At 33.3% G+C, this 22,891-nt stretch overlaps 1 protein-coding gene across 2 annotated transcripts in view; it reads right to left on the bottom strand.

The window, feature by feature from the left end:
• Nucleotides 1–22,891, bottom strand: part of LOC142329687 (uncharacterized) — a 564,803-nt gene that overhangs the window by 392,831 nt on the left and 149,081 nt on the right. The gene's annotated exons all lie outside the window — the stretch shown is intronic.

Genomic DNA, 22,891 nt, shown 5'->3' with positions numbered 1-22,891 from the left:
ACGATTTGCTGATGATATAGTAATTCTAGCCGAGAATAAAAAGGATTTAGAAGAAACAATGAACGGCATAGATGAAGTCCTACGCAAGAACTATCGCATGAAAATAAACAAGAACAAAACAAAAGTAATGAAATGTAGTAGAAATAACAAAGATGGACCACTGAATGTGAAAATAGGAGGAGAAAAGATTATGGAGGTAGAAGAATTTTGTTATTTGGGAAGTAGAATTACTAAAGATGGACGAAGCAGGAGCGATATAAAATGCCGAATAGCACAAGCTAAACGAGCCTTCAGTAAGAAATATAAGTTGTTTACATCAAAAATTAATTTAAATGTCAGGAAAAGATTTTTGAAAGTGTATGTTTGGAGTGTCGCTTTATATGGAAGTGAAACTTGGACGATCGGAGTATCTGAGAAGAAAAGATTAGAAGCTTTTGAAATGCGGTGCTATAGGAGAATGTTAAAAATCAGATGGGTGGATAAAGTGACAAATGAAGAGGTATTGCGGCAAATAGATGAAGAAAGAAGCATTTGGAAAAATATAGTTAAAAGAAGAGACAGACTTATAGGCCACATACTAAGGCATCCTGGAATAGTCGCTTTAATTTTGGAAGGACAGGTAGAAGGGAAAAATTGTGTAGGCAGGCCACGTTTGGAATATGTAAAACAAATTGTTAGGGATGTAGGATGTAGAGGGTATACTGAAATGAAACGACTAGCACTAGACAGGGAATCTTGGAGAGCTGCATCAAACCAGTCAAATGACTGAAGACAAAAAAAAAAAAACAAAGAATTATTTACTTTATCTGGTTTCAGAAAATTACGGAGTTATTCAGAGAAAGGCCTTAACCAAAAACACACACAAAAAATTAGGCTTTTCTAATGATTAATCCTTAGAATTCTTAAGATTATAAGAATGCTCGTTAAATTAGAAATAAATAACTTATATTTTTTATTACATTTAATAAAAAATTAATTACAAACATAGATTATTATCATAAAAAGTGTGTGTAGTTGAACTTTCTTAGCGTGTCGGAAGTAAAGGTACGATAAAGGGGTTGGAGGGTTAAGGTGGGTTTGTTACTCCTTCTAGTACATTTCTGATGTAACGCAAACACTATAGTAATTATAATAATAATATCATGATATCTTATTAGCATACATGATACTGTTACGTGCGTGACACCTAATGAAAGTAAACACTGAAAGTGAGTTAATAATATTTTTAACTTCCTTTCGTTCATTATTTATATTTATACATTTATATTTGTATTAATGTTATAGTGTTTGAATCATTGTCATCTTAGCTTCAAATATTATGAAATATTTTTCAGTTTTCTTTTTTGTTACTGGTTAACTATTGCCTTATATTCCAAGTCAAGACTAATCAAAACAAAAATATGCAAATAAAATAGAATGTTTCAGGAATTTCTGCCATACTTTATAAACATCTCTTTCATCAAAACATAATGAAAAATGTTTAGAAAATATAGATTTTGAAACACTTTCCTTTTGAGTTACGACGAGCAAAAGAATTCACCTAGGAATTCATTTACGGATATAAATTATTGAGTAAAATTAGCGGTTTAATGTACAATTTTATTTTAAAAAACTGATAAAAAAATGGGTTGCAAAATTGTATATCCAATAATTTTCAAGAAAATATTTAGTTTTTTTTTGTTCTCAATAACAATGAGCTTTTAACAATTTTTTCTGTTTTTATTGACTTTAATATTAATTATTAATTTTTCAGAATTAAATTCTCTACAAATTTTTTTAAAAGTTTTATTTGGTTTTAAACCTTAATAAAAGGTTTAATAACTTAAATAATTTTTTTTTTTTTACTACAATTTATTGGGGTTTGAAAACAGCAATTTTTTCGAAAACTACCGTATTGTAAAATACGGTGGTATAAATTGGCTCGAGATACAGTTCTTGAAACATATTTATTTTTTTTCAATTTTTCATTATTGCACAAAAAGCAATAATTTTTGCTCCTAAAGTTTCATTATAGAATTATTGTATCTAAGGAGTAAAAATCTGTGGGAAATTGTTTAACTGTAACTCGAAAGCAAAGCGTTTCAAAACCTGCATTTATACGAATTATTTTAAGAGAAAAATACCACCAAAACTTTTGAAACGCCTGTATATACTAGGAAACGTTTTACGTTTTTGTTTCATATTTCAAAAAAACGAACTGCTAAAAACTTATGAAACTCGAAAAAACATTCATTAACAGCTCTGTCTGTTATATTTTGGTCCCGATTCGAGAAACAGATGAAGCCATATCCAAAAATTATTTTTTAGAAGAAATTTTTTTAATTTATTTTAAGGTAAAGTAAAGGTACGTTAAAATAAATAAAAAGTTTTATATTTATATTACGTAAGTCTGAACATTATTTGTTTTCCAGTTAAGATCGGCGAAAAATTTCGTCCACATTTCTGATCCAAAGATAATATTATGCTCTCCTAAATTTATTGCGATAAAAATATTAAGGAAAATAAATCTAAAATAAAAACGATTGGTGTCAAAAAATTAATCTTTTTTAATTTCAAAATAATATTGTAGAATACAAAAAATTGGAGTCGACATTTTTTTTTTAGATATTTGCATAAATTATTATTATCTTTATTGAGAATAAAATTGAAAAGAATTTTTTTCTCAGATTAAATCAATTAAAAATAATTTAAAGTTTCTACTTTTATTAAAATAACATGGCGAAAAATAATACAAAATGTTATTATGGTAAACCAAACCATAAATCAACATTATTAACGCTTAACCAATCAAAATTATGAATTTAATTACTTTACAGATGCTGTTTAAAATGACCATGATTGTATACAGAAAGAGTAGTGCAATATTTTTAAAAAAAATTTGGAAAAAAGTTGCATTACATTCCCATATTTTTATTTAAATACGCTAATGAATTTTTAAAAAATAATAACTGTATTAATTTTACTTAAAATCAATTAAATAAATTATGAAATACAATAATAGAAAGCGATTTTGAACAACGATTTTAAATAATGAAATTAGTAAACGATTTTAGAAATCGGTCTATAAAGAGTGTTTCTAGAAGTTCTGGCGATATTTCATAAGGTGGTAGATGGCAATAAATGTAACGTTGTTTGCATAACGTAATGTAAAAATTAATAGCCCGTTCTATGATTCCCTTATAAGGAAAAATTATATAGTTAAAACTTCACGCTTTAATAAAAAAAAAGTTTAATACTATTAGAAAAGAAATACTAAAATGCGAATCGAGTACCGACAAACTCGTTTATCTATAGGGATTTATATACAATTAATATCTCATGCACAGAAATACTTTGGCTTAATTTGGTCCTTAATAATTAAGTTGCTTTAGAATTATTAAGCAAAATCTGCAAAAAAAGTATTATATATGATCGTACCTCTTTGTCTGATCGGGACCAAAATTTAACAGAAATTAGGGCTGTTAATGAATGTTTTTTTCCGAGTTTCGTAATTTTTTTAGTAAATCGTTTTTGAATTAAAAAAAAACTTAAAACAATTAAGTTCAGTACTGTAAACAATTCATACAGTATTACCGCTGTAACAAATTTCAAGTTCTTACAAATGCTCTACAGTAAGTTGAAATTTTTATATGGAGATAATACCTCATCCCCTAACGTGATTAAGTTAAAAATATATGGCATCAATGTTCAATATTTAGAAATATTTGAGTCAAATTTCAAGTGTTAATGTCAATGAAATCCGAAAGTATTTATCGAAATACAGGTCAATATACATAGCTACAATCTTCCGGAATTACCCCTGGTTTTATTTGTGTTTTTCGGTTAAAGGGGATCATAAAACGTCGACATATTTCAAAAAACCCCCGATAGTCAAAATTTTGACCATCACCATACTTTTCCTTATAGCTATAACTTCTGCAGCAAGTATACAGCGTGTCCCGAGAAATACTGGCCAAAATTGGGAGATTGATTCAAGACATCAAACTAAACAAAATTTAATATAAACGAATGCCCTCCCCCTATTTCACTACATTCTTTCTCTGTCCATATTTTTTTTTTTTTTTTTTCAATAAAAATATATATATTAAGAAAGGATTTAGATATTTTAATTAAATGTAACGTACAACATTAACAAAATCATCTACACAATAAATACAATATCTACAAAATAAATCATTTTAAAAATTCCAAAATGGCAGTCATTAAATTTTCTAATCGTTAATCGTTCCGTAGATATTAATTTTGCTGTTTTCTCAAACAAGATTTCCAGCTACCACCAATAAACATCGGTATCCATAGTCTAGAATTCAAATCCACATAAACGAAACTGCCATTACGAGGACTCGAACCTTTGAACTCTCAGCTTAGTTCAAATATTAATTTTATTGTTAAAATCATATCACCTTATTTGTTAAAATCAGTTGATAAACAGCTGTGATACTGACTAAAATCGCTAAAGATCGTAGATCGAAAATTATTCAGTTTGACAATTTTGTTTCTATTTTCAAGGAATTTTTTTTAATCGATGGGTTTTCGAAATGTGTGGAAAAATAGTAAAAATAATGTTGAATATACCGTCACTTTTAAATCCCACTGAGTTAAAACTATGGAAATTTATACTTTCACAGGACTAGTTACTATTAAATAGTTTCATTGAACTAAAGTTCAATTTTCTATGGCCATTACACAAAAATTCAAAACGGCGAAAATTAACTCACACCGTTTTTTTTTTTTAATTTTGTTCAAATTACCATCAATATTAATTTACGTAATATCCCATATATAGATATTATTTTGAATAATTTTCAAAGAATTTAAATTGAGCTAGTCCGGAGATATTAGTCAAAATACAGGTTAATACAGAAACATGTTAACACAAAAGAAATTTTTTTTTCTATAACTTCAATATTTTAACTTTTTTTTAATAAGGGGGTCTTCTTGAAACGTCGACATTTTTAAAAACCTTGGTACCCAAAATTTTGGCCGATCGTTATACTTGCCCTTTATAGTTATTTTCCTACACATATATAGCCGTAATAGTGTAATACAGCTGTAGCCAGCAAAGTAAATATTTCATAATTTAATTAGTTGTATACTTAGTAATAGGATTGTTTTTAATTAGATCAAAATTTTCTTAATTTGGTTGGTTTATTCTGGTATTTTTCTGATCATCAAAAACATTTATTGCAAAGTCAAAGTTAATTTACACCAAATCTAAACAATTATGTGTATTTTCTTGACTCCATTTTCATTTTATATATTCCCTCTTCCCCTAAATAAACTCAAGAGATTACTGAAAATGTAGTTCTGAACACTTATTTTTTTTAATTCCAGGTCAAATATCCGGATGATTCAAAAAAACAATTTTAAAAGCATATACATAATTATGCAGACAACTTACAGATTCGGTTGAGCTCTCATTTCGTAGCAAAACACATCAAGTTTTGACTCACGAGTTCATTGGTACTGAATTTGGCCACCAGTGATGTTAAAAGTAGATACATTTACCGGTGTGGAACGTGCTTGCTGTATGTTTCGGTTTTACAATTTACAGTCATTAACTGCAGTTCAACGTAATTTTCGTAGAGTACGGTAAGGAGCTTCCTAGTAGGTGAACAATTTACTCTTGGCACCAAATCTTCGTTGAGACAGGTTTTTCTATCAAAAATAGAAAATCACCAGGACGCCTACACGTCCCTGAAGCTGATGTGGAACAACTTAGAGAAAGCTTTCCACGAAGTCCGAAGAAATCGACTTGACGTGCTTCACATGAGACTGGTATTAATACCCTAACCAAAACAGCCCATACGTATTACTTAAATAGCTGCAGTTGAACCCGTCAAATTAACACATTATAGATGACGAACATTTTCCCAGCTGCAGTTTTGTGTGGAAATTATGGATAGAATCAGACTAAAATAAATCTTTAGACAATGTAGTTTTTAGTGATGAGTCAGCGTTTCAAATCAGTGGCAAGGTGAACACCCATAACTGCCGAATTTGGGATAGCGAAAACCCTCATGAAACTTTGCAGCATATTCGTGATAGCCCTAAAGCCAATGTCTTTTGTGCACTAAACAAAGTCTGTATGTACGGCCTCTTCTTTTTCCAGGAGGCAACCGTAAAGGGTATCGTTTATCTGGACATCCTTAAAAAGTTTCTAATTCCTCAGTTAGACTGTGATGACCAAGATGAACGCCATTACTATCAGCAAAACGGGGCATCATCTCACTATCGTCTAGAAATCCGGGATTTTCTTGATACACGATTCCCAACTGGGTGGACTGGTGGTGAAGGTCCACCTCACTCCCCAGATTTGACTCCGCTGTATTTTTTCTTGTGAGGTTTCATTAAAGATCGGGTTTATGTAAACTTTTCCTGCTGATAGTGTTGAGCTAAGACTTCGAATTAAAGCCGCAAGTCCAGAGGTAACGTCCGACTAGCTGGCTGCAGTCTGGAATGAAATGACTTCAGGTGGGATGTTAATCGCATTACAAATGGAAGCCGTATCGAACCAAAAGTGAATGTTGGGTGACAAACTTGATGTGTTCTAAGAAATGAGACCGAATCTGTAAGTTATCTCAATAATTTTTTATATGCTATTAATTTTTTTAAGACCTTTTTGAATCACCCTTTATTGTAACAACCATATTTTTTTGTTTCGAGTATGGTAGAACTGCTTTAAAGCTGAAATCAGGACGAAATAGTTCATTAACCGCACCAAAACAAAAACGAAGCGTTTGCAGACAAATGATTAAACAATTATTTTTTCTTCATTTTGATCTGCGGAATCCACTCCTTAAATTCGTTAAGTTTCCTCTTGAGTCGACAAATTTATATATGTATCGTTATATATATACACGTATGGTTACGCGATAATTACACCAACAGAAAATTCCGCATTATGTTATTATTTGCGACAACGCACACGTGAGGTTTGAGTAAGCAAAAACAAATCGAAGTAAGTATTACAGACAGAAAGAAAGAGAGAATGAGTGAGTGGGAATTTTGACCTTGCTCTATATGTTGAACACATGGAATAAGCTTTTATATAACAGCAAGTGTACAAAGACAGTAAAATGTTATTATGAAAATAGAAACTAAAAAATTAACCTTGTAAATAATATTAACCTAATAAGGAAATCTGGCTAAGTCTGCTAGAAAATTGTCAGTGCGCAGTAGTATATTATAAGCCGATAAATATATAGTACAATAATATAAACAACTTCCTGTCTCACTAATTAGTCTATTTCTTTTGGTGAGTGTTTTTAAATAGAAATTTATAACAACAGAGATATCTTAATAATATTTGGTATACGCTTTTAGTAAATATTTAATACTCCTTATAGAATAGCTAGAAAGGTAAATTAATTATTCCTCAATTCCCTAAATAAATATAAATGCTTCATAAAATCCTTGTATAACAAGTAAAGTAATAAAAATAAAACACAAATAGAGATCATAACAACGACTAAATAATTTTTATATTCTCTAACAAATGAAAAAAAATGCCGATTTTTTATTTTTAAATTTAAAAATTACTGTATTTTTTTAACTGTTAAATCATTAATCTGGGTAATTTACAGTACTATAAAACTAAATGTTAGTTTTATAAAACTAAAAGGTAGAAATTTACCGCATCGTTTATTTAAAAACAATTTGAAATAACTCAGTTTTGTCGATTTTAAAAAATATATTTTTTAAACCGTTTTCCAGTAAAGAAAAAAAAAAAAAAAAAAAAAAAAAAATTCATTCTGGAGGCTTGAATTAAGATTTAATTCAAAAAATGAAAATGAAACATAATACACATATTTTTAAGTAATACATTTGAGGTCTTCAAGAAAAATTCTTTGTTGAATTACGTTCTTAAATTTAAATTAAATAGCTTACTAATCCATAATTTGGCGCCCTATTCGAAGAACTGAAATAATTACACTAACAAATGAAAAGCTATTTTTATTTACTGTTTAGTCCTTTTTTAATTTTATTTCATTTTTTTTATTTTTTATTTTATTCTATTTTAAAATTTTTAGCTGTATTTTATATTTTAAAATGCATATATTCTAACAGAAAAATATCTCCCGTATGTAATGCGGTTCGTAAGAAATCCAACACGCGAAAAACCTGTTTCATGATAAAAAAAAAGCTGACAACCCAGTTGTAGGAATTTCGCGGAACGCGGCTTTAGACGCGTGACGGGAAAATCCTACAACTGTGGATTTTTTCTGATGTACGACTTACACAAACAACTTAATTTAAAATATTTAACATTTTATTTAAATATAATATTTTTTTGTTTATTTAAATCTACGATTAAATTAAAGCGCGTGCGCATACAGTAATTATTTCCGCGCGGGTGTGGCGGTACTAGCGGCGACGGTAAGCACTAGCAAAACTAATGTAATTCCACAACTTAAATAGAATAAATTTCGTTTATACGGTCGGTAGAATGGTGTAGCCGCGAGACTTAACGCACCACGAACCTAGTCAACCGGTCGATGGAGTTCGAGACCCAGCCAGAACGAGTTACTTTTTTGCATAAATATTATTCATTATTTAATTCTTCCGTTCACCTGTGACGTCACAACACAGCAAAGGACTACAACAGCTGTACGTCAGTGCTACCAACCTTTGATTAACTAAATTAAATTAAATAAATAATTAATATTTAAAGTGTAAAAAAAATAATTTGGTTGGCAACGCTGTGGAATTTCAAATTACCCAGTCCAAGAGGACAGGGAAAAGAGAATTTCCCACAAAGAAAAAGGGATATTCCAAGATGCAGTCTGCCCACTTAGCCACTAGTTCAGAGCATTTTTTAGGGTGGGGGTGCGATTTTCCAAATATTGTTATTTTTCAATTGTTAACAAATGTGCCTAAGAAAAATATGACCTTAATTAGGGGAAATCTCGAGATACTAAGGGTGACCTTGCTCTACAGTCTCATTCCCTTGATATTTTAAGTTAAAAATTTAATTGCAATTATGTTTCATATATAGAAGTAATCTGATCAAGTTTGGTCAAAATCGGTTCAGTAGTTCCGAAGATATGAGTTAATTTAGAGTCCAACACCAAACACACACACACGTACATACGAACGTTACATCCGGAAAATTTCCATCCTGTTTTGTTATAGTTTTTTGGGTTCCTTAGGTGTCCAAACGTTTAAGACCCGTTTAAATGTAAACGTTTAAGATCCGGTGAAAACTGCATATGCCCAAATTGGTCCGATTACAATCCTAAACGCTGTAGCTCTGCTGTAGCGCTATCTAGAAGGGTTATAAATAAAATTAAAAAAAGCAGGTGCAGAAAATTTATTAAAAAAGATTCATATATTATTTCTAATTTTCACCCGATTTACTCTGAATAAAAGAAATACATAAGGCTGTTATACCTCTAGATATTTTGTGAAACCATAATGGTTTCACAAAATATTTCATATTTTATGTTTTCATTAAAAAATCATTATTTTAAGTAAGATATTTACCAAGGTATCTCAAAAGCTTCCTCTACAAAACAAAAATAAGAATCATCAAAATCAGTGCATTTTATAGAGGGACATATTTAAAAACAAAAGTAAACACATAAGAATCAAGAATCTTTTTTAAATCGATTAAAATAGCAAGTTCCTGGAATTTTAAAATGCTATTCAAAGAAAAGATAAAGAAAAGTACCAAAAGTGAAAGCTGCAGAGTTAACCTGAATAAAATGTTTCTTCCTGTTTATACCTCAAAAAAACTTATACGCCAACCTACTGTAAATACGCAATTAATAAACATCTTAAACACAGGCCGCTCTTGAGTTAATTTAATTTTTTTTTTAATCTAAAATAAAAATTACATCTACAGCAATGAGATAATATTACAAACTAACTTATTAATATTTCGCGTTTTCTGACGAGGAAACATGATTGGATTAACGTCGACCGAGTTAAAATCGTCGTTACCCAAACTACAGAGGCTTGATTCTCTATGAAGTTATAATTAGTTCCTTTTCCATAATTCTAAAAATTTCAATCAATCCGTTTCATTCACCTTTGCAAGGTAATATTTTTAATTTACCAATTAGTCTATTTACCTAAGCGTGGTAAGAGAACAACATTATTTTTATCAATAACTCAGAATACAGTTCAATTCGGTTACTTATAAGAATTTTTATCACAAATAGTTCAAAGAGGTTTAACTTTTTTTTTGCCTGTTTCTAAATAGATCACAGGACCTTTACGCAAAAGATAAAAATTAAAAAACACAACTGCCAAAAAAAAACATTGTTGACAAGCATTACTTTTCAATATCAATAATACAGGATAATTATAGAGCGTGCGAGTGATAATTTTGTATATAGTATAATTTTGTTTCAATTTTTTTTAAATTTAATTTATATATATATATATATATATATATATATATATATATATATATATATATATACAGAGTGTCCCATATAGAACGCAACCAAACCTTATATTGGTAGGTATTGAAAGAATAAAAAGGCATGTGTAAATGTAAATGTAATTTTTATTATTACCATCCATTACCTTACATTTAGAGTAAATGTTGGAAGTGGCCGCCATATTCTTGAATAAAAGCTTCAATTCTTTTTACAGCGTTTCTTGCAACTTTTTTCAAAGTTTAAGGCTGGATATTTAATACAGCTTGTTCAATATTGACTTTGAATTGTTCAAGTGTTCGTGGTTTGTTGCTGTAGGCTTTTTCTTTGAGGTAACCCCACAGAAAAAAAATCCGCCGCAGTCAAATCTGGAGATCTTGGTGGCCACAAGCGTCGACCGATAACACGATTACCAAAGAATTCCTCAACGAAATCAGAAGTTGAACCTGCGTAGTGCGCCGTCATGTTGTAGACAGCAGTGACTGTCTTCCTCTTCCAAGACTGCAATGAACTGAAATAAAATATCCTGATATCGTTCTGCATTAATGGTGGGGATTTTCAGCGCTCCAAATTCTACTGGTTTGGCTGTTTACGTAGCCCTCCAAATGAAACCGTGCTTCATCTGTGAAAAATAACGAATCCATAACATTAATTCCCTCACGCAGAAATCGACGGAACCATTGACAATATTGTAGCCGTTTTTCTTTGTCGGACTCAAGAAGTTGATGAACCGTTTGAATGCGATAAGGTCGTAATTGTAATTGTTTGGTCGCCCGATGAACAGTTGATTTAGGCAAATTAATTTCAGCAGACAAACGTCTGATAGATTTATTTGGCGAGGCGAGTAATCGGTATTTGATTTCAGTGACTGTATCTGTATTCAACACTGACGCAGATCTTTTGTGTTCCTTGTTATTAACAGAACCAGTCTCTCTAGATTTTGCAACTAATCTTAATACTGATGTTTTGTTAGGAGCTGGTTTATCTGGGTACTTATGGCGAAACAAATCTTGCACTCCAACCACTGATTTCATACTGAAGTACGACTCAACAATGAAAACACGTTCATCTAGCGAAAACACCATCTTGTCTCTAGCAATACACTGAACGTTATGATTGCATTTTTGTTACTATTGGTAGTGTTCTACTGCGTCGTCGCGATGTTTAGATGTTGGATGAGTCCATTTCAGTAACGAGTAGGGGAGTAAGCTTGACTTTTGAAATTTCATGGATGAGTGATTGATGGGTTGGGTTTTATATGGGACACCTGTACATACACACATATATATATATATATATGACATTTTTGGATGAACGTAAGGATTCCATCGCGGGGTCATACATCTAAATCGGTTCAGCCGTTGAGCTGCTACGTTGGAACAAACAAACATAAATACATTACACTCCTTTTTGGGCAGTCGTATAATAAAAATCTATGGATAGCTTTATCTATAAATATGCTTCCACATTAATTTCTAGTAACAGATATAGCTTTGTAAACACTACATTAGTATATTGTGCAAGGCCATTTCTTCGTATATCAATCAATTTTTGTTCTGGTTTGGTTCCATAGTGATTTTGTATTATACTAGCAAATACTCCGTTTAAATTTTGAAAATCGGAACATTGGTTGCGAAGATATAACAAAATCTGCGAATAACCGTGATATGTTATATCGAGAATGTACCTTATGCATGCAAATGTTAGCCTTAAACCTACCAACAAATACCCCATCTCAATTTTTAAAATCGAGCAGTTATTTGCAGAGATATAAGAGCACCCCATTGCACCTCCCAAAACAGCGACCCAGGGGTACCCAGTTTGTTACCAGTTGATGGTGATGATTGGTCTAGCCTAGCACGAGGTGCTCGCATTAACTCGTCATTCTAGCCTCACACGCAGTCCCCACGCGAACCCCGTTTTTATTAAACAGAAATGTTTTAAAATGTATTTACTATCTATTTATTAATTTATTAGTATTTATTTAATATTGTTTTATCTTATTTAACTTAAATAAGATAATTTTCTATAATTTTGCGGGGGCATAATATCTAAATCGGTTCAGTCGTTGAGCTACTACAGTGGAACAAACATACATACCCCTAAATACATTAAAATCCTTTTTAGGCAGTCGTGTGAAAAAGTTTAATACTACACTTTTCACTGAACTTTTCCAGTGTCTTTCTTAGAAATTATTCTAACTTTCAGCAAAAATACGAAAGACAATAATACTAATAATAATAATAAATTATTATCTAGAACTTTATAAATTCTTTATAAAAATATTTTACCACTTTAACAAAAAATACTTTCACCACCCTTCTCATAACTGTCCTTAACGCTCAGTTTCATTTTTTTATATTTCAATGAATAATATTTTATTACTAATATCACATTTGAAAATAATAGATAAACAAATTTGAAAATTCAAAATTAATAGTAAATTACGTAGCCTGTAAACGATTTTCTAATAATTACACTTTTTTTATCTACTTTGATGCCTGATTTTTTATTAAGTTTCACTCATTTTTCCTGACTTTCAGCATATTGTTTTAACTCCCTAATCAATAACCCAAAGTCAACTTCGTTACAAGACAATTTTGCTAATTTCTGGGTCTAATAGAAACCCGGTGTGTCTTTAGTATACAATTTAATGTACAATTTTTTTTTTGCTAGTCAAAATATTAATCTTGATTGAGAAAATTAATGAACCCATAAACAGAATAAAAATCTACCCCAGTATAACTAAGTATTACTCGTCAAAGTTTAAAAAACTCAATTGACATACAAAATGGGGATGTACTCCTAAAGTGATGGCTGGCTTCTTTCTATACCCTCCAGTACCAAAACTCCAGTACTCCAGTAGTACCAAAACTACTTCAAATATTCCAGATGGAACAACTACGCGTCTATTTGTTTACTAATTGTTTAAAGACCCATTAAGACTACATGCAACCAATAACGTTTAAAGACAATTTTAATCAAAATTGTTTAGTAAACAGTTTCAGATAACACATTTTAGCAAATCGGAAAGCAAGGTCAAAATCCTAATACTGCGAAATAACATTTCCTACCGTTATTTTTAATGCTGATATAGAAATTAAACTGCTATACAAAAATTTTTCAGAAAAAGCAATAATAATTTTTAAAAATAACCGTTCTAGACTAAAACAGCTGGAAAAGACCAACAACTAGAGAACTGTTAGTGTAAAGACGTCCAAATTAGGTGATTATAATAGAAAAAGGTTAATTATTAGGTAATTAATACGGAATATTTTTAGATTTGTTTTTACGTCTTTTACATAGATGTAGAGTCAAATAAAAGATTAAAAATATTTAATAAATAGTACTTTATTAAGTTCTTTAGTTTTAGTAGATTAATTTCGGTAATATATGAAGTAATAATTATAATTTTACTATACAGAATGTTTATAAAATAACTCCTTGGTTCCAAAAAAAAATCCTAATGAAATAATGGAATCAGTTAAAAGCATCCGGGTTTCATATTTATGTTCGATATTTATCGTTAAGAGTTTCATCGCCAATATTCGTCGCGGTTGGCACCACTGTGTGACCTTCACTGCGTATCCGGTCGGCAGTCTCACTCTCAGGCATAAAGACACCGCAGCAGAAAGCTCAGTGCATGATTTGGAACGGAACGCAAGAATGGTGGGAGTTTCAATATTTCTCCCTACAGATCGCAGAGCCTGGGCAATGTTCCTTGCCGCTATATCTTTCTATTATCGGGCGGGTTTCATGGGTTATTTAGTGATGGTTATAAATTGCATGATTTGGTTTATCGAAACACGATCGGGTATCACAGTTCAGCATAATTATCGAAGTGAGTATAGCAATGCCGCGCCAACGAATAAAACAATACTTCTTGATCAATTAAAGAAACAGGCAATGTCTTAAAGGGGAAGTCACTAGGCAGGCCGTCCGTATCTGAACAAAATGTGGAACGGATCCGAGCATCTTGAATGCGTAGCCCGAAAAAGCCATTACAAAGGCGCTGTTTAGAGTAAAGAATACCTAAATCTACGTGTACAAAGTGATACGTAAGAGGCTTAGACTATGTGCGTATTAGATACAACTATTACATGAGATCAAGACCAATGACAAAGCGAAAATATTAGAGTTTGCAGCTTTAATGCTTAACTTCATTGATGAAAATGAAGACTACCTGAAAAATGTTTCCAGATGAAGCGACATTCCACATTAGTGGGTCGGTAAATCGACACAATTGCAGGATTTGGAAACAGAACCACGGCATGAAATTAAAGAATATCAGCGTGATTCTTCCGTATTCAATATTTGGTGAATTGATGAATGACCGTATTGAGAGCCCGTTCATTTTTGTAGAAAGCACAATTTATGGGAATATGTTCTGTGATACGGTCGAACTTTACGTCTTTCCACAGACTGACGGTATTGAAGAAGAAAAAGGATTAATTTTCTACCAACTAGACGATAGTCCGCTGCAACCGTGTCCGTTCTGCATCAAACATTCGGTTTCAAAACAGGTGAATTGGAAGAAGTGGCATCGCATGGCCACCAAGAAGCCCTGACATTATCCCACTAGATTTCTTTCTGTGGGGGTATGTGAAAAACATTTTTTCGGAGAAAATCCGTGACATCAACCACCTATTAAAGAGGATTACTGCTGCAGTAGCATCCACTAACCCGACATGCTGGCGAATACGTGGGAAGAACTGCATTACCGTCTGCATGTGTGCAGGACAACGTACACATATCGAAGTGTATTAAATACAAAAAAAACATTCAGAATTTACCGTTTCTGAATATATACTCATATAAGTAATACTTTTAAACATAATGCTGTTTAAATAATACTTGAAACCGAGGAGTTTTTTTATAAAAACGCTGTATTATGAAATAATATTTAAAAATTTTACAGAAAAGTAATTAGGGAGTAAAACAAGATTAAATGCAATATTTTACCCTATAATGAAGCGAATTATTAAGTTTTGAAACTCATCTTCAATGATAAAACGCGACTTTTATGACATAAATGAGAGGTGTCCAGGCAAATGAACTGTAACAGCCGGAAAAAAATTATTATTTATGATTTCCTGATAAACTTACACGTACAATCACGTTCTGTATTTTTACGAGGCTCGGCTGATAAATTTTGCTACACGGAGACAAAAGGTACCATCGAGTTTGGACGTGGCAGCACATGATAGCTAAAATCTCCCTATACAAACCTGCGATAATGCGTTGAAATCCGTTTACCGGTTTGTGTTCAGTAACAGTTAAAATGGAGTCGAGTACGGCCAATATTTCAACACGGTTAAAACAGCGCGCAGTGATCGAATTTTTAACAGCAGAAAATGTGATTTTTTTTGTCTTCAGTCATTTGACTGGTTTGATGCAGCTCTCCAAGATCTAGTGCTCGTCGTTTCATTTCGGTATACCCCCTACATCATACATCCCTAAAATGTGAATCCTACGAATATTTTTCATCGTTTAAAAGCGGTTTACGGTATTTAAACTGTTGTAAGGAGTTTCTCTCGTTAAATCCCATCAAGGCTAAGAACGGGAGGAGTTGGCGACCGGAATCATCACAAGGCTACCCCCCTACCCCCCTACGGGGATTGGGAAGTTGACAGGAATACTGTGAATAGGTGGGCGTTGAAATTCCACGAATGTGAAACTGGTAAAGCGACAATTGAGGATGCATCTGGCAGCGGACGACCAGTTTCTGTGACTGACGGAAAATATCGGAAGGAGGTGGACGATTTGCTTCAAAGTGACCGGCGAATCACCCAATAACGCATCGGAATGGAATGGAATGGCATGCAAAGTTGACGGGAGTTTATTTCTCCCTACTTATCGCAGAACCTGGACAGAGTCCCTTGCTGCTGGATCATTCTAATCGGGCTTGTTTTTTAAAGGGTTATTTTATATAGCGGGTCTAATTTTCTCAAGTTTTGGTTATTTTTATTTAGTTAATTTAAGACGGATTTAATTGCATTCCAATCCGTTGTTGAACCAGCGTTATCGAACCCATTTTATGGGCCGACCGCGGAAGGCTAGGCTTATAAAGCCTGTCCTCCCGACGTAATTCCCCTTCAGACCGTCCACTGAAGTCCTTTCGGTGCTAACGCTTAATTGGCTAGCAGGAATACGCCACAACGGGGCACTAACTGTAAGCAGGGAGCAATGCGATCCCTACTCCGGAGGAGTCGCAATTGCTGGTTTATTTTATCTAACTTGTAAGTTTTGAAAAGGAGAGGTTGTGTAGAAGCTCTTCATCCGCTTCTGGTATAGCTACAACGCATCGCTATTCAGTTAAGCATATCTAAAGAACGAGTAGGCCATCTTGTCGAGCAATTGGTTACCGTAAAATCTATCTACGATGGGTACCGCGCAAACTCTCTGACGGCTGTCCGCAAGCTGAAGTTTGATCCTATTCCGCATCTGCCATACTCTCTGGATTTGGCTCCGCGCGACTTCCACTTCTTCCTTCATCTCAAGAGGGATTTCAAAGATAATCATTACACCACCGACGATGAGGTGAAGGAAGCTGTGGCCACTTGGATCCAAGAAAGTGCGCCAGAAGGTTTCAGTGATTGAATGCAAAAACTTGTCACACGTTGAGAAAAGTGTATCAGTGTAAACAGAGATTATATCGAAAAATAAATACTGCATTTTGAAGCTAAGGAATTTTACTTTTAATTATTTTTTATTTCATTCCAATATCTCTTTTCTTTCCCATGCTACGCATATACGTGCAAAATTTATCAGCCAAGCCTCGTAATTTATGAATTTTTTGTGTGTTTTTTTTAATTTGACGATAAATTAAAAACTGATATATATACATATATGTATTAAATAATTATAAATTAAAAAAGCGACATTAAGAACCAGTTTAATATATAAAACTTGCTACAATGTCACAAAACATACAATTTCTACAAGGAAATTGTAGTAATTATACTTAATAATTATTTTAATTAATTAAGGAATTACAACTACAATTTCTACAAGGAAATTGTAGTAATTATACTTAATAATTATTTTAATTAATTAAGGAATTACAACGTATACAAATACAACATCAGAGTTATTTCTTGTTAAATTACTAAAACAAAAAATAAGAATAGCAGAAAATACAGTAAACGATAATTTATCTAATTAGTTGAAATGAGAGACAATATTTTATTAACGATTTATATTAATTATTAAAAAATACGAGTATATATATTTAATTTCAAGGTATGAAACTTTGATAGACATGACACTGGGTAAATAACAATCAACCTTATATACTGTGTATGTAACAATCAATAAATAAAATATAAAATGAACCATTATTCTAGAGTGAAACAGCTGGAAGAAGACAACTAAAGAACCGTTTATCTAAAAACACCCAAATTAGGGGCGGGAGGGGGTACAATAGAAAAAAATTCAAGAATTCCAAGGATTCAAAAAAATATTGTGTTAAATTTTTATTTTAAAATTGAATTCTTAGTCAAAATTTTAATTATACCTAATAACTTGTTTTAAGCATTATCAACTATTTGTTTATAATTTTAAATTCTATTTAAATGAACATGAGATAAATATTAAAAATGAAAAACTAGACTGCCAAAAAAGCATTGCTCTTTAATATAGGATAATTAAAGATCGTGCTGGTGAATATTTTGTATATAATATTTGTACTGTAGTATAACTTTTTTAAATTTTTTTAAATTTACTTAAGCATACATAGTAGTTCTGTATGTGTGTATGTATGTATGTTTATTAATGTGATTCCTCTATCCGAACTTGAGATATAAATTATTATATAAAAATAACAAAATGGCGGACAGTGGGAGAACGAAGGGGAAATTGTCATTTTTAGTTTTAGAAATAGAATCCGAAAGAGTATAGCCAGCTCACCATTTTAGAAACACCCCGTGTGTGTGTGTGTGTGTATATATATATATATATATATATATATATATATATATAATTTTAAATATATCAATTATCAAGAATCTGTTCACAGTACGTAAGCAAATATTCAACATCATCAATATCTGGTATTTTGCCTAGCAGTTACTCCCTTACACCACTAAGTGAGTAATGGATGGGCAATGGCAATCCCCATCCATTTCTATCCTTAGCCTTCTCCTTTTTCCCCTTGACGATTCTGATGTTCACCTATCCTTAATCGTCCTTCTTCCTCGCTTCCATTCACCTTCTACTGACCGTTTCCGTGCAGTTACTACCTTTAACCCCATGTTCTAACCGGTTCATTTTCTTTTGAGTACTTTCCGCTTAAATGCTCTTTCTTGTAAATTCTGTCAATTACTTCCTCGTTCCTCACTTTATTCGTCCGTCTTACTTTCTCCATCCTTCTACACATACCTACTTCTTAAAAGCATCAATTCCTTTTCCTCATCATCCATGCTTCACTTCCATATATCGGTTGACTAACCTCTTCCTCAAATTCAAGTCAAGACTTTTACTATATAGTAATTCTCTCTTCTTACAGAAGTTTTCCTTTTCTATTGCTATCCAAAAATGTTATTTTCATTTTGGTCTTCTGTCATTATATTCCCCAAATATCTATAATTTTTTATCTTTTCTATTCTTCCTTCACTTGCCCTTACCACTAAATCCTCTTTGAGGTTTACTTCGATTACTTTAGTTTTTCCTTATTTATTTTCATTCCATATTCTTTCATTCCTTCCTCCAAGGCTGTTTAAACATTATTTAGAGCGCGTGTATGCTATCAGTTAGAATTACCGTATCATTAACAAATTTTATGCATCTTATTTTTCATCCTGTCATAGTTATTCCTTCTTCTCTTCGTTTTGATATATTCCTTGCATATCTTCAGCATAAATGTTGAATTAAATATTCTGATATTTGATTTGCAGTAATAAAATTTTAAAGAAAAAATAAACCATATCAGTAATTCATCAGTATAATGAGAAAAATGTTAAAAATTTTAGAATTTGTTACTACGAGAATAATTTGTCAATGAAAATTTAATTCTATGTTTCATTAAACTGCCAATACAGTTTTTGAGTTCACAAATCGATCAAAAAAAAAGCTACACTAAAAGCATCGGGTTGGCTACTTTATTCGATTTCAATGAAACTAATTATCTACTTAAATTGTTTTAATACTACAACTGACACTGATTTTAGTAATGAATTTGTTTCAACAACAAAACAATCGAAAATGTAATTTAAAAGAGTACTTTATCAATACCAGCTGTTCTAGAATGAAATTAATTACTTCGTAAATTCAAAAAAATAAATTAAAGGTTTATATTTAAATGGCGATAAAAACCCTGTTAAAATTTGAAAATAATATATAATCAGTGATCATTATCTGATCAGTAAATTATTAGAATAAATCTTATATTTATTCAATTGCATGTTACGATATTTTACAGTAAACTATTAGAGAAGTTCATTAAATCGTCACTCGAGCGCCACAGTGTCTCTATTGAACTCCTTTGCAAACAACAACAAATTGAGAATTTAATATTTATTCCATCATTTTTTCTTGATTTTTTACAACATCCTTAATTACGACATGGAAATTTTAATTAAACTTTGTTAAGTATTCTTTAAACCACGTCACATTTTATTTATAATTTAAAAAAAGTCAAAACTGTTCCTCTCTACGTTTTATTTTTTTTAATTTTGAATCTTTTCCGTTAATAAACAGCAATTTAATCTTACACTTTTAGTGATATAAATTTCTATCACTTTCAGTGATAAAAATCCTCTTAATTGGAATTAGTAAACTGAAAGCCAGAAGATTCAATAATGCTACAACAAGCTTGAGTTATTAATTTATTTTACTTTTGCCTCTTTGTTTCCATATATTTAATTTTATTTCCCTTTTTCTATCTTACTATTATTAGATTTATTTTGAATACTTTTTAATTATTATTTTAACGTGTTCATATTCTGATAATATTTTAATTCACTGAAAAGTTAGAACATTACAATATTATCACCATCACCGCCAAAACCGTCAACGCCACCACCGTCGCCATCATAATCATTATCATCATCATCATGATCATCTTCATCTTATTATTCCATCGACATGAGTACGCTGCTGGCAAGAACTGACGGAGACCGTGGATAGAGACCCTTGAGGGCTGAGTTACAAGATAGTAACTCGGCTACTGGGAGTCTCGCGGTCACCAGCTCCACTAGACAAGACTAAAGCGGAACATGTTGTTAGGATGTTACTCCCAGCCCAGTCGGTCCGTGCCGAGTGGGGCTACGGCGACGTGGGCGACTTCTCGATTGAGAAACTGGAGGGAGTACTACGGTCGCTAAAGGCCACAAAAGCCCCTAGTCCCGACGGCATACCGGGCGAGATGCCCAAGTTGGAGGGGCGCTGCAGGATCCGTCTGCTTCTAGACATGAATAATGCATGTCCGAATGCTGGGGCTTTCAGCGTCAGATGGAAGACCGCGCGTCATGTGCTGGTTCCCAAGGGAAAAGGAGACTGAGAGTTGCCGTTCTTACCGCCCATTGTGTATGCTTGACACAGCTGGGAAGGTATTGGAAAAGCTGTTAAAGAAAATATTGGTTGCGGAGATGAATCAGGCAGGTGGCCTGTCACCCAACCAGTACGACTTCCGACAGGGTCGATCGACCCTAGATGTCAAGAGGCTGTTGAAGCAGTGTGGCGAGCAGAGGACAATCATTTTTCGCGCCGTGTGATCCTTCTCGTTACACTGGGAGTGCCAGGTGACCTACAGGAGGTGAAGGGCAGGCGAAGACCAATTCTAATGAGGAACGGACTGGCACGTTTTGGGACCACAAGACCAGAGGACAATAGACCGCAAGACTTATCCCTCTGGTCAGTCCGTGAACGGAGAGGCAGCATGGAGAGGTGGAGTATTACATAACCCACCCACATTTTAACGGGTCACGGGTACTTCCGCGCTTACCTCCATGTCATAGGGAAAGCGCCGTCCCCCGACCGCCTCTATTAACCCGATGTTCGGGACGACGCCGAGCACACCCTATTTAAATGTGATCGGTGGGCGGCTGATCGAGGAACACAGAGGCGAATCTCGGAGCACTGAACCTCCATAACGTGCTATGATGCTCCGTAACCTGAGAAGCTGGGAGAGTGTGACCCGATTCGTCGGCAGCATTCTCAGGACCATGAAGGGTGACCTGGATAGTCTTGAAAATTAGGTAGCGGCATTCTCAGGCTGGTATAGAAGAATTCAGCCGGAAGTAATGTGTTAAACGGTTCCGGGTCGAGTCCTGATAGAAAGCGGGGTAGTTTTAGTCGGTAGTGTGCTGATTGTGACTGGATAATACAATCAGTGGGAGCTTGACACTCCGTGCGTAAATGCATTTCCATCTCTCCGCAATGAAAAAAAAAAATTATCAAGATCGGCACCGTTATAATGTTGTCACATAAATTCAACGATTGAAGGAATCGAATATGTGTCATGTAAACAGCCCTCTATCACGTACATATAATTTTATTATAAAAACAACAGCGTTCAAAAAGTGACGGAACCTTATGGAAGAATGTTTCCTTCTTTTGTTGCAGGTTTAATTGGTAATAAACGGATTGCATAATGCAGCAGAGAATATTCATTGTCTCCTAATACATTAGATATGCCGGTTATGCTCAGACCACCTTCACAGAAAAGTATGGTGTGTGGATCTACCAGACAAGTCCTCCATCAGGCGGCTGTACTACAAGTTCCAAAATATAGACAGGGAATGTGGTAGATATATCCAAAAGTGGTCGACCGAGGTAACACCAGAAAAGTTGATCGACGCATATTCAGCTGCATATTCTGTTAGTCCCAACAAGTCTGTGGGACGCCTATCTAGCCAGTCTGGTCTCTCCGTTGATAGTACTCATACGGCATCGCGCAAGTGTTTATCCATCCGTACAGAATTCGTTTTGTTCAGAAGTTGTTACCTGCAGACACAACACTAGAAAACGTGTAGCTTTCTGTCAGTGGTTCATATCATCTGAAACGCTAGATGGGGAAGAAAGAGTTCGATGATTGGTTTCGGTCTGACGAGGCATAGTTCCATCTTGATGGTACATGAATGCACAGAATTCAGGCATTTGGTGTACGAAAAAATCGCATCAGCTGCACGAGTCTCCTCTGCGCAGACAAGAAGCGAGTATTTGGTGTGCAATGCCATGTAGGCGAATGAATCTTCATGGTATTCTTTCACGGAATAGTGAACAATGAGCGATACATACAAATGACGCAACAATCTGTAAACACTATATCTGCTGACCGGCTAGAATACCTCCGTTAAAGCCGCGACTGGCAAGGAACGGAGGGGGTGGTGTACCGACCAGACACGCTACGAGGCGGGATCTTCTCCCCTCGGGGGAAAATCAAGATCGGCTAGAGTACACCTGGTTTCAGCAGGAAAATGCTACGTCTCATACAGCCAACAACACTATGACTTTCTTGGATCAGTATTTTCATGGACAATTGATTTCGAAGGGGTTGTGGCCCC

The sequence above is a fragment of the Lycorma delicatula genome, chromosome 9 (assembly GCF_047948215.1).
Source record: "Lycorma delicatula isolate Av1 chromosome 9, ASM4794821v1, whole genome shotgun sequence".
NCBI classification, from domain to species: domain Eukaryota; kingdom Metazoa; phylum Arthropoda; class Insecta; order Hemiptera; family Fulgoridae; genus Lycorma; species Lycorma delicatula.
Note: the sequence above shows the minus strand (reverse complement) of the source record. Positions and strands in the feature narration are given on the sequence as shown.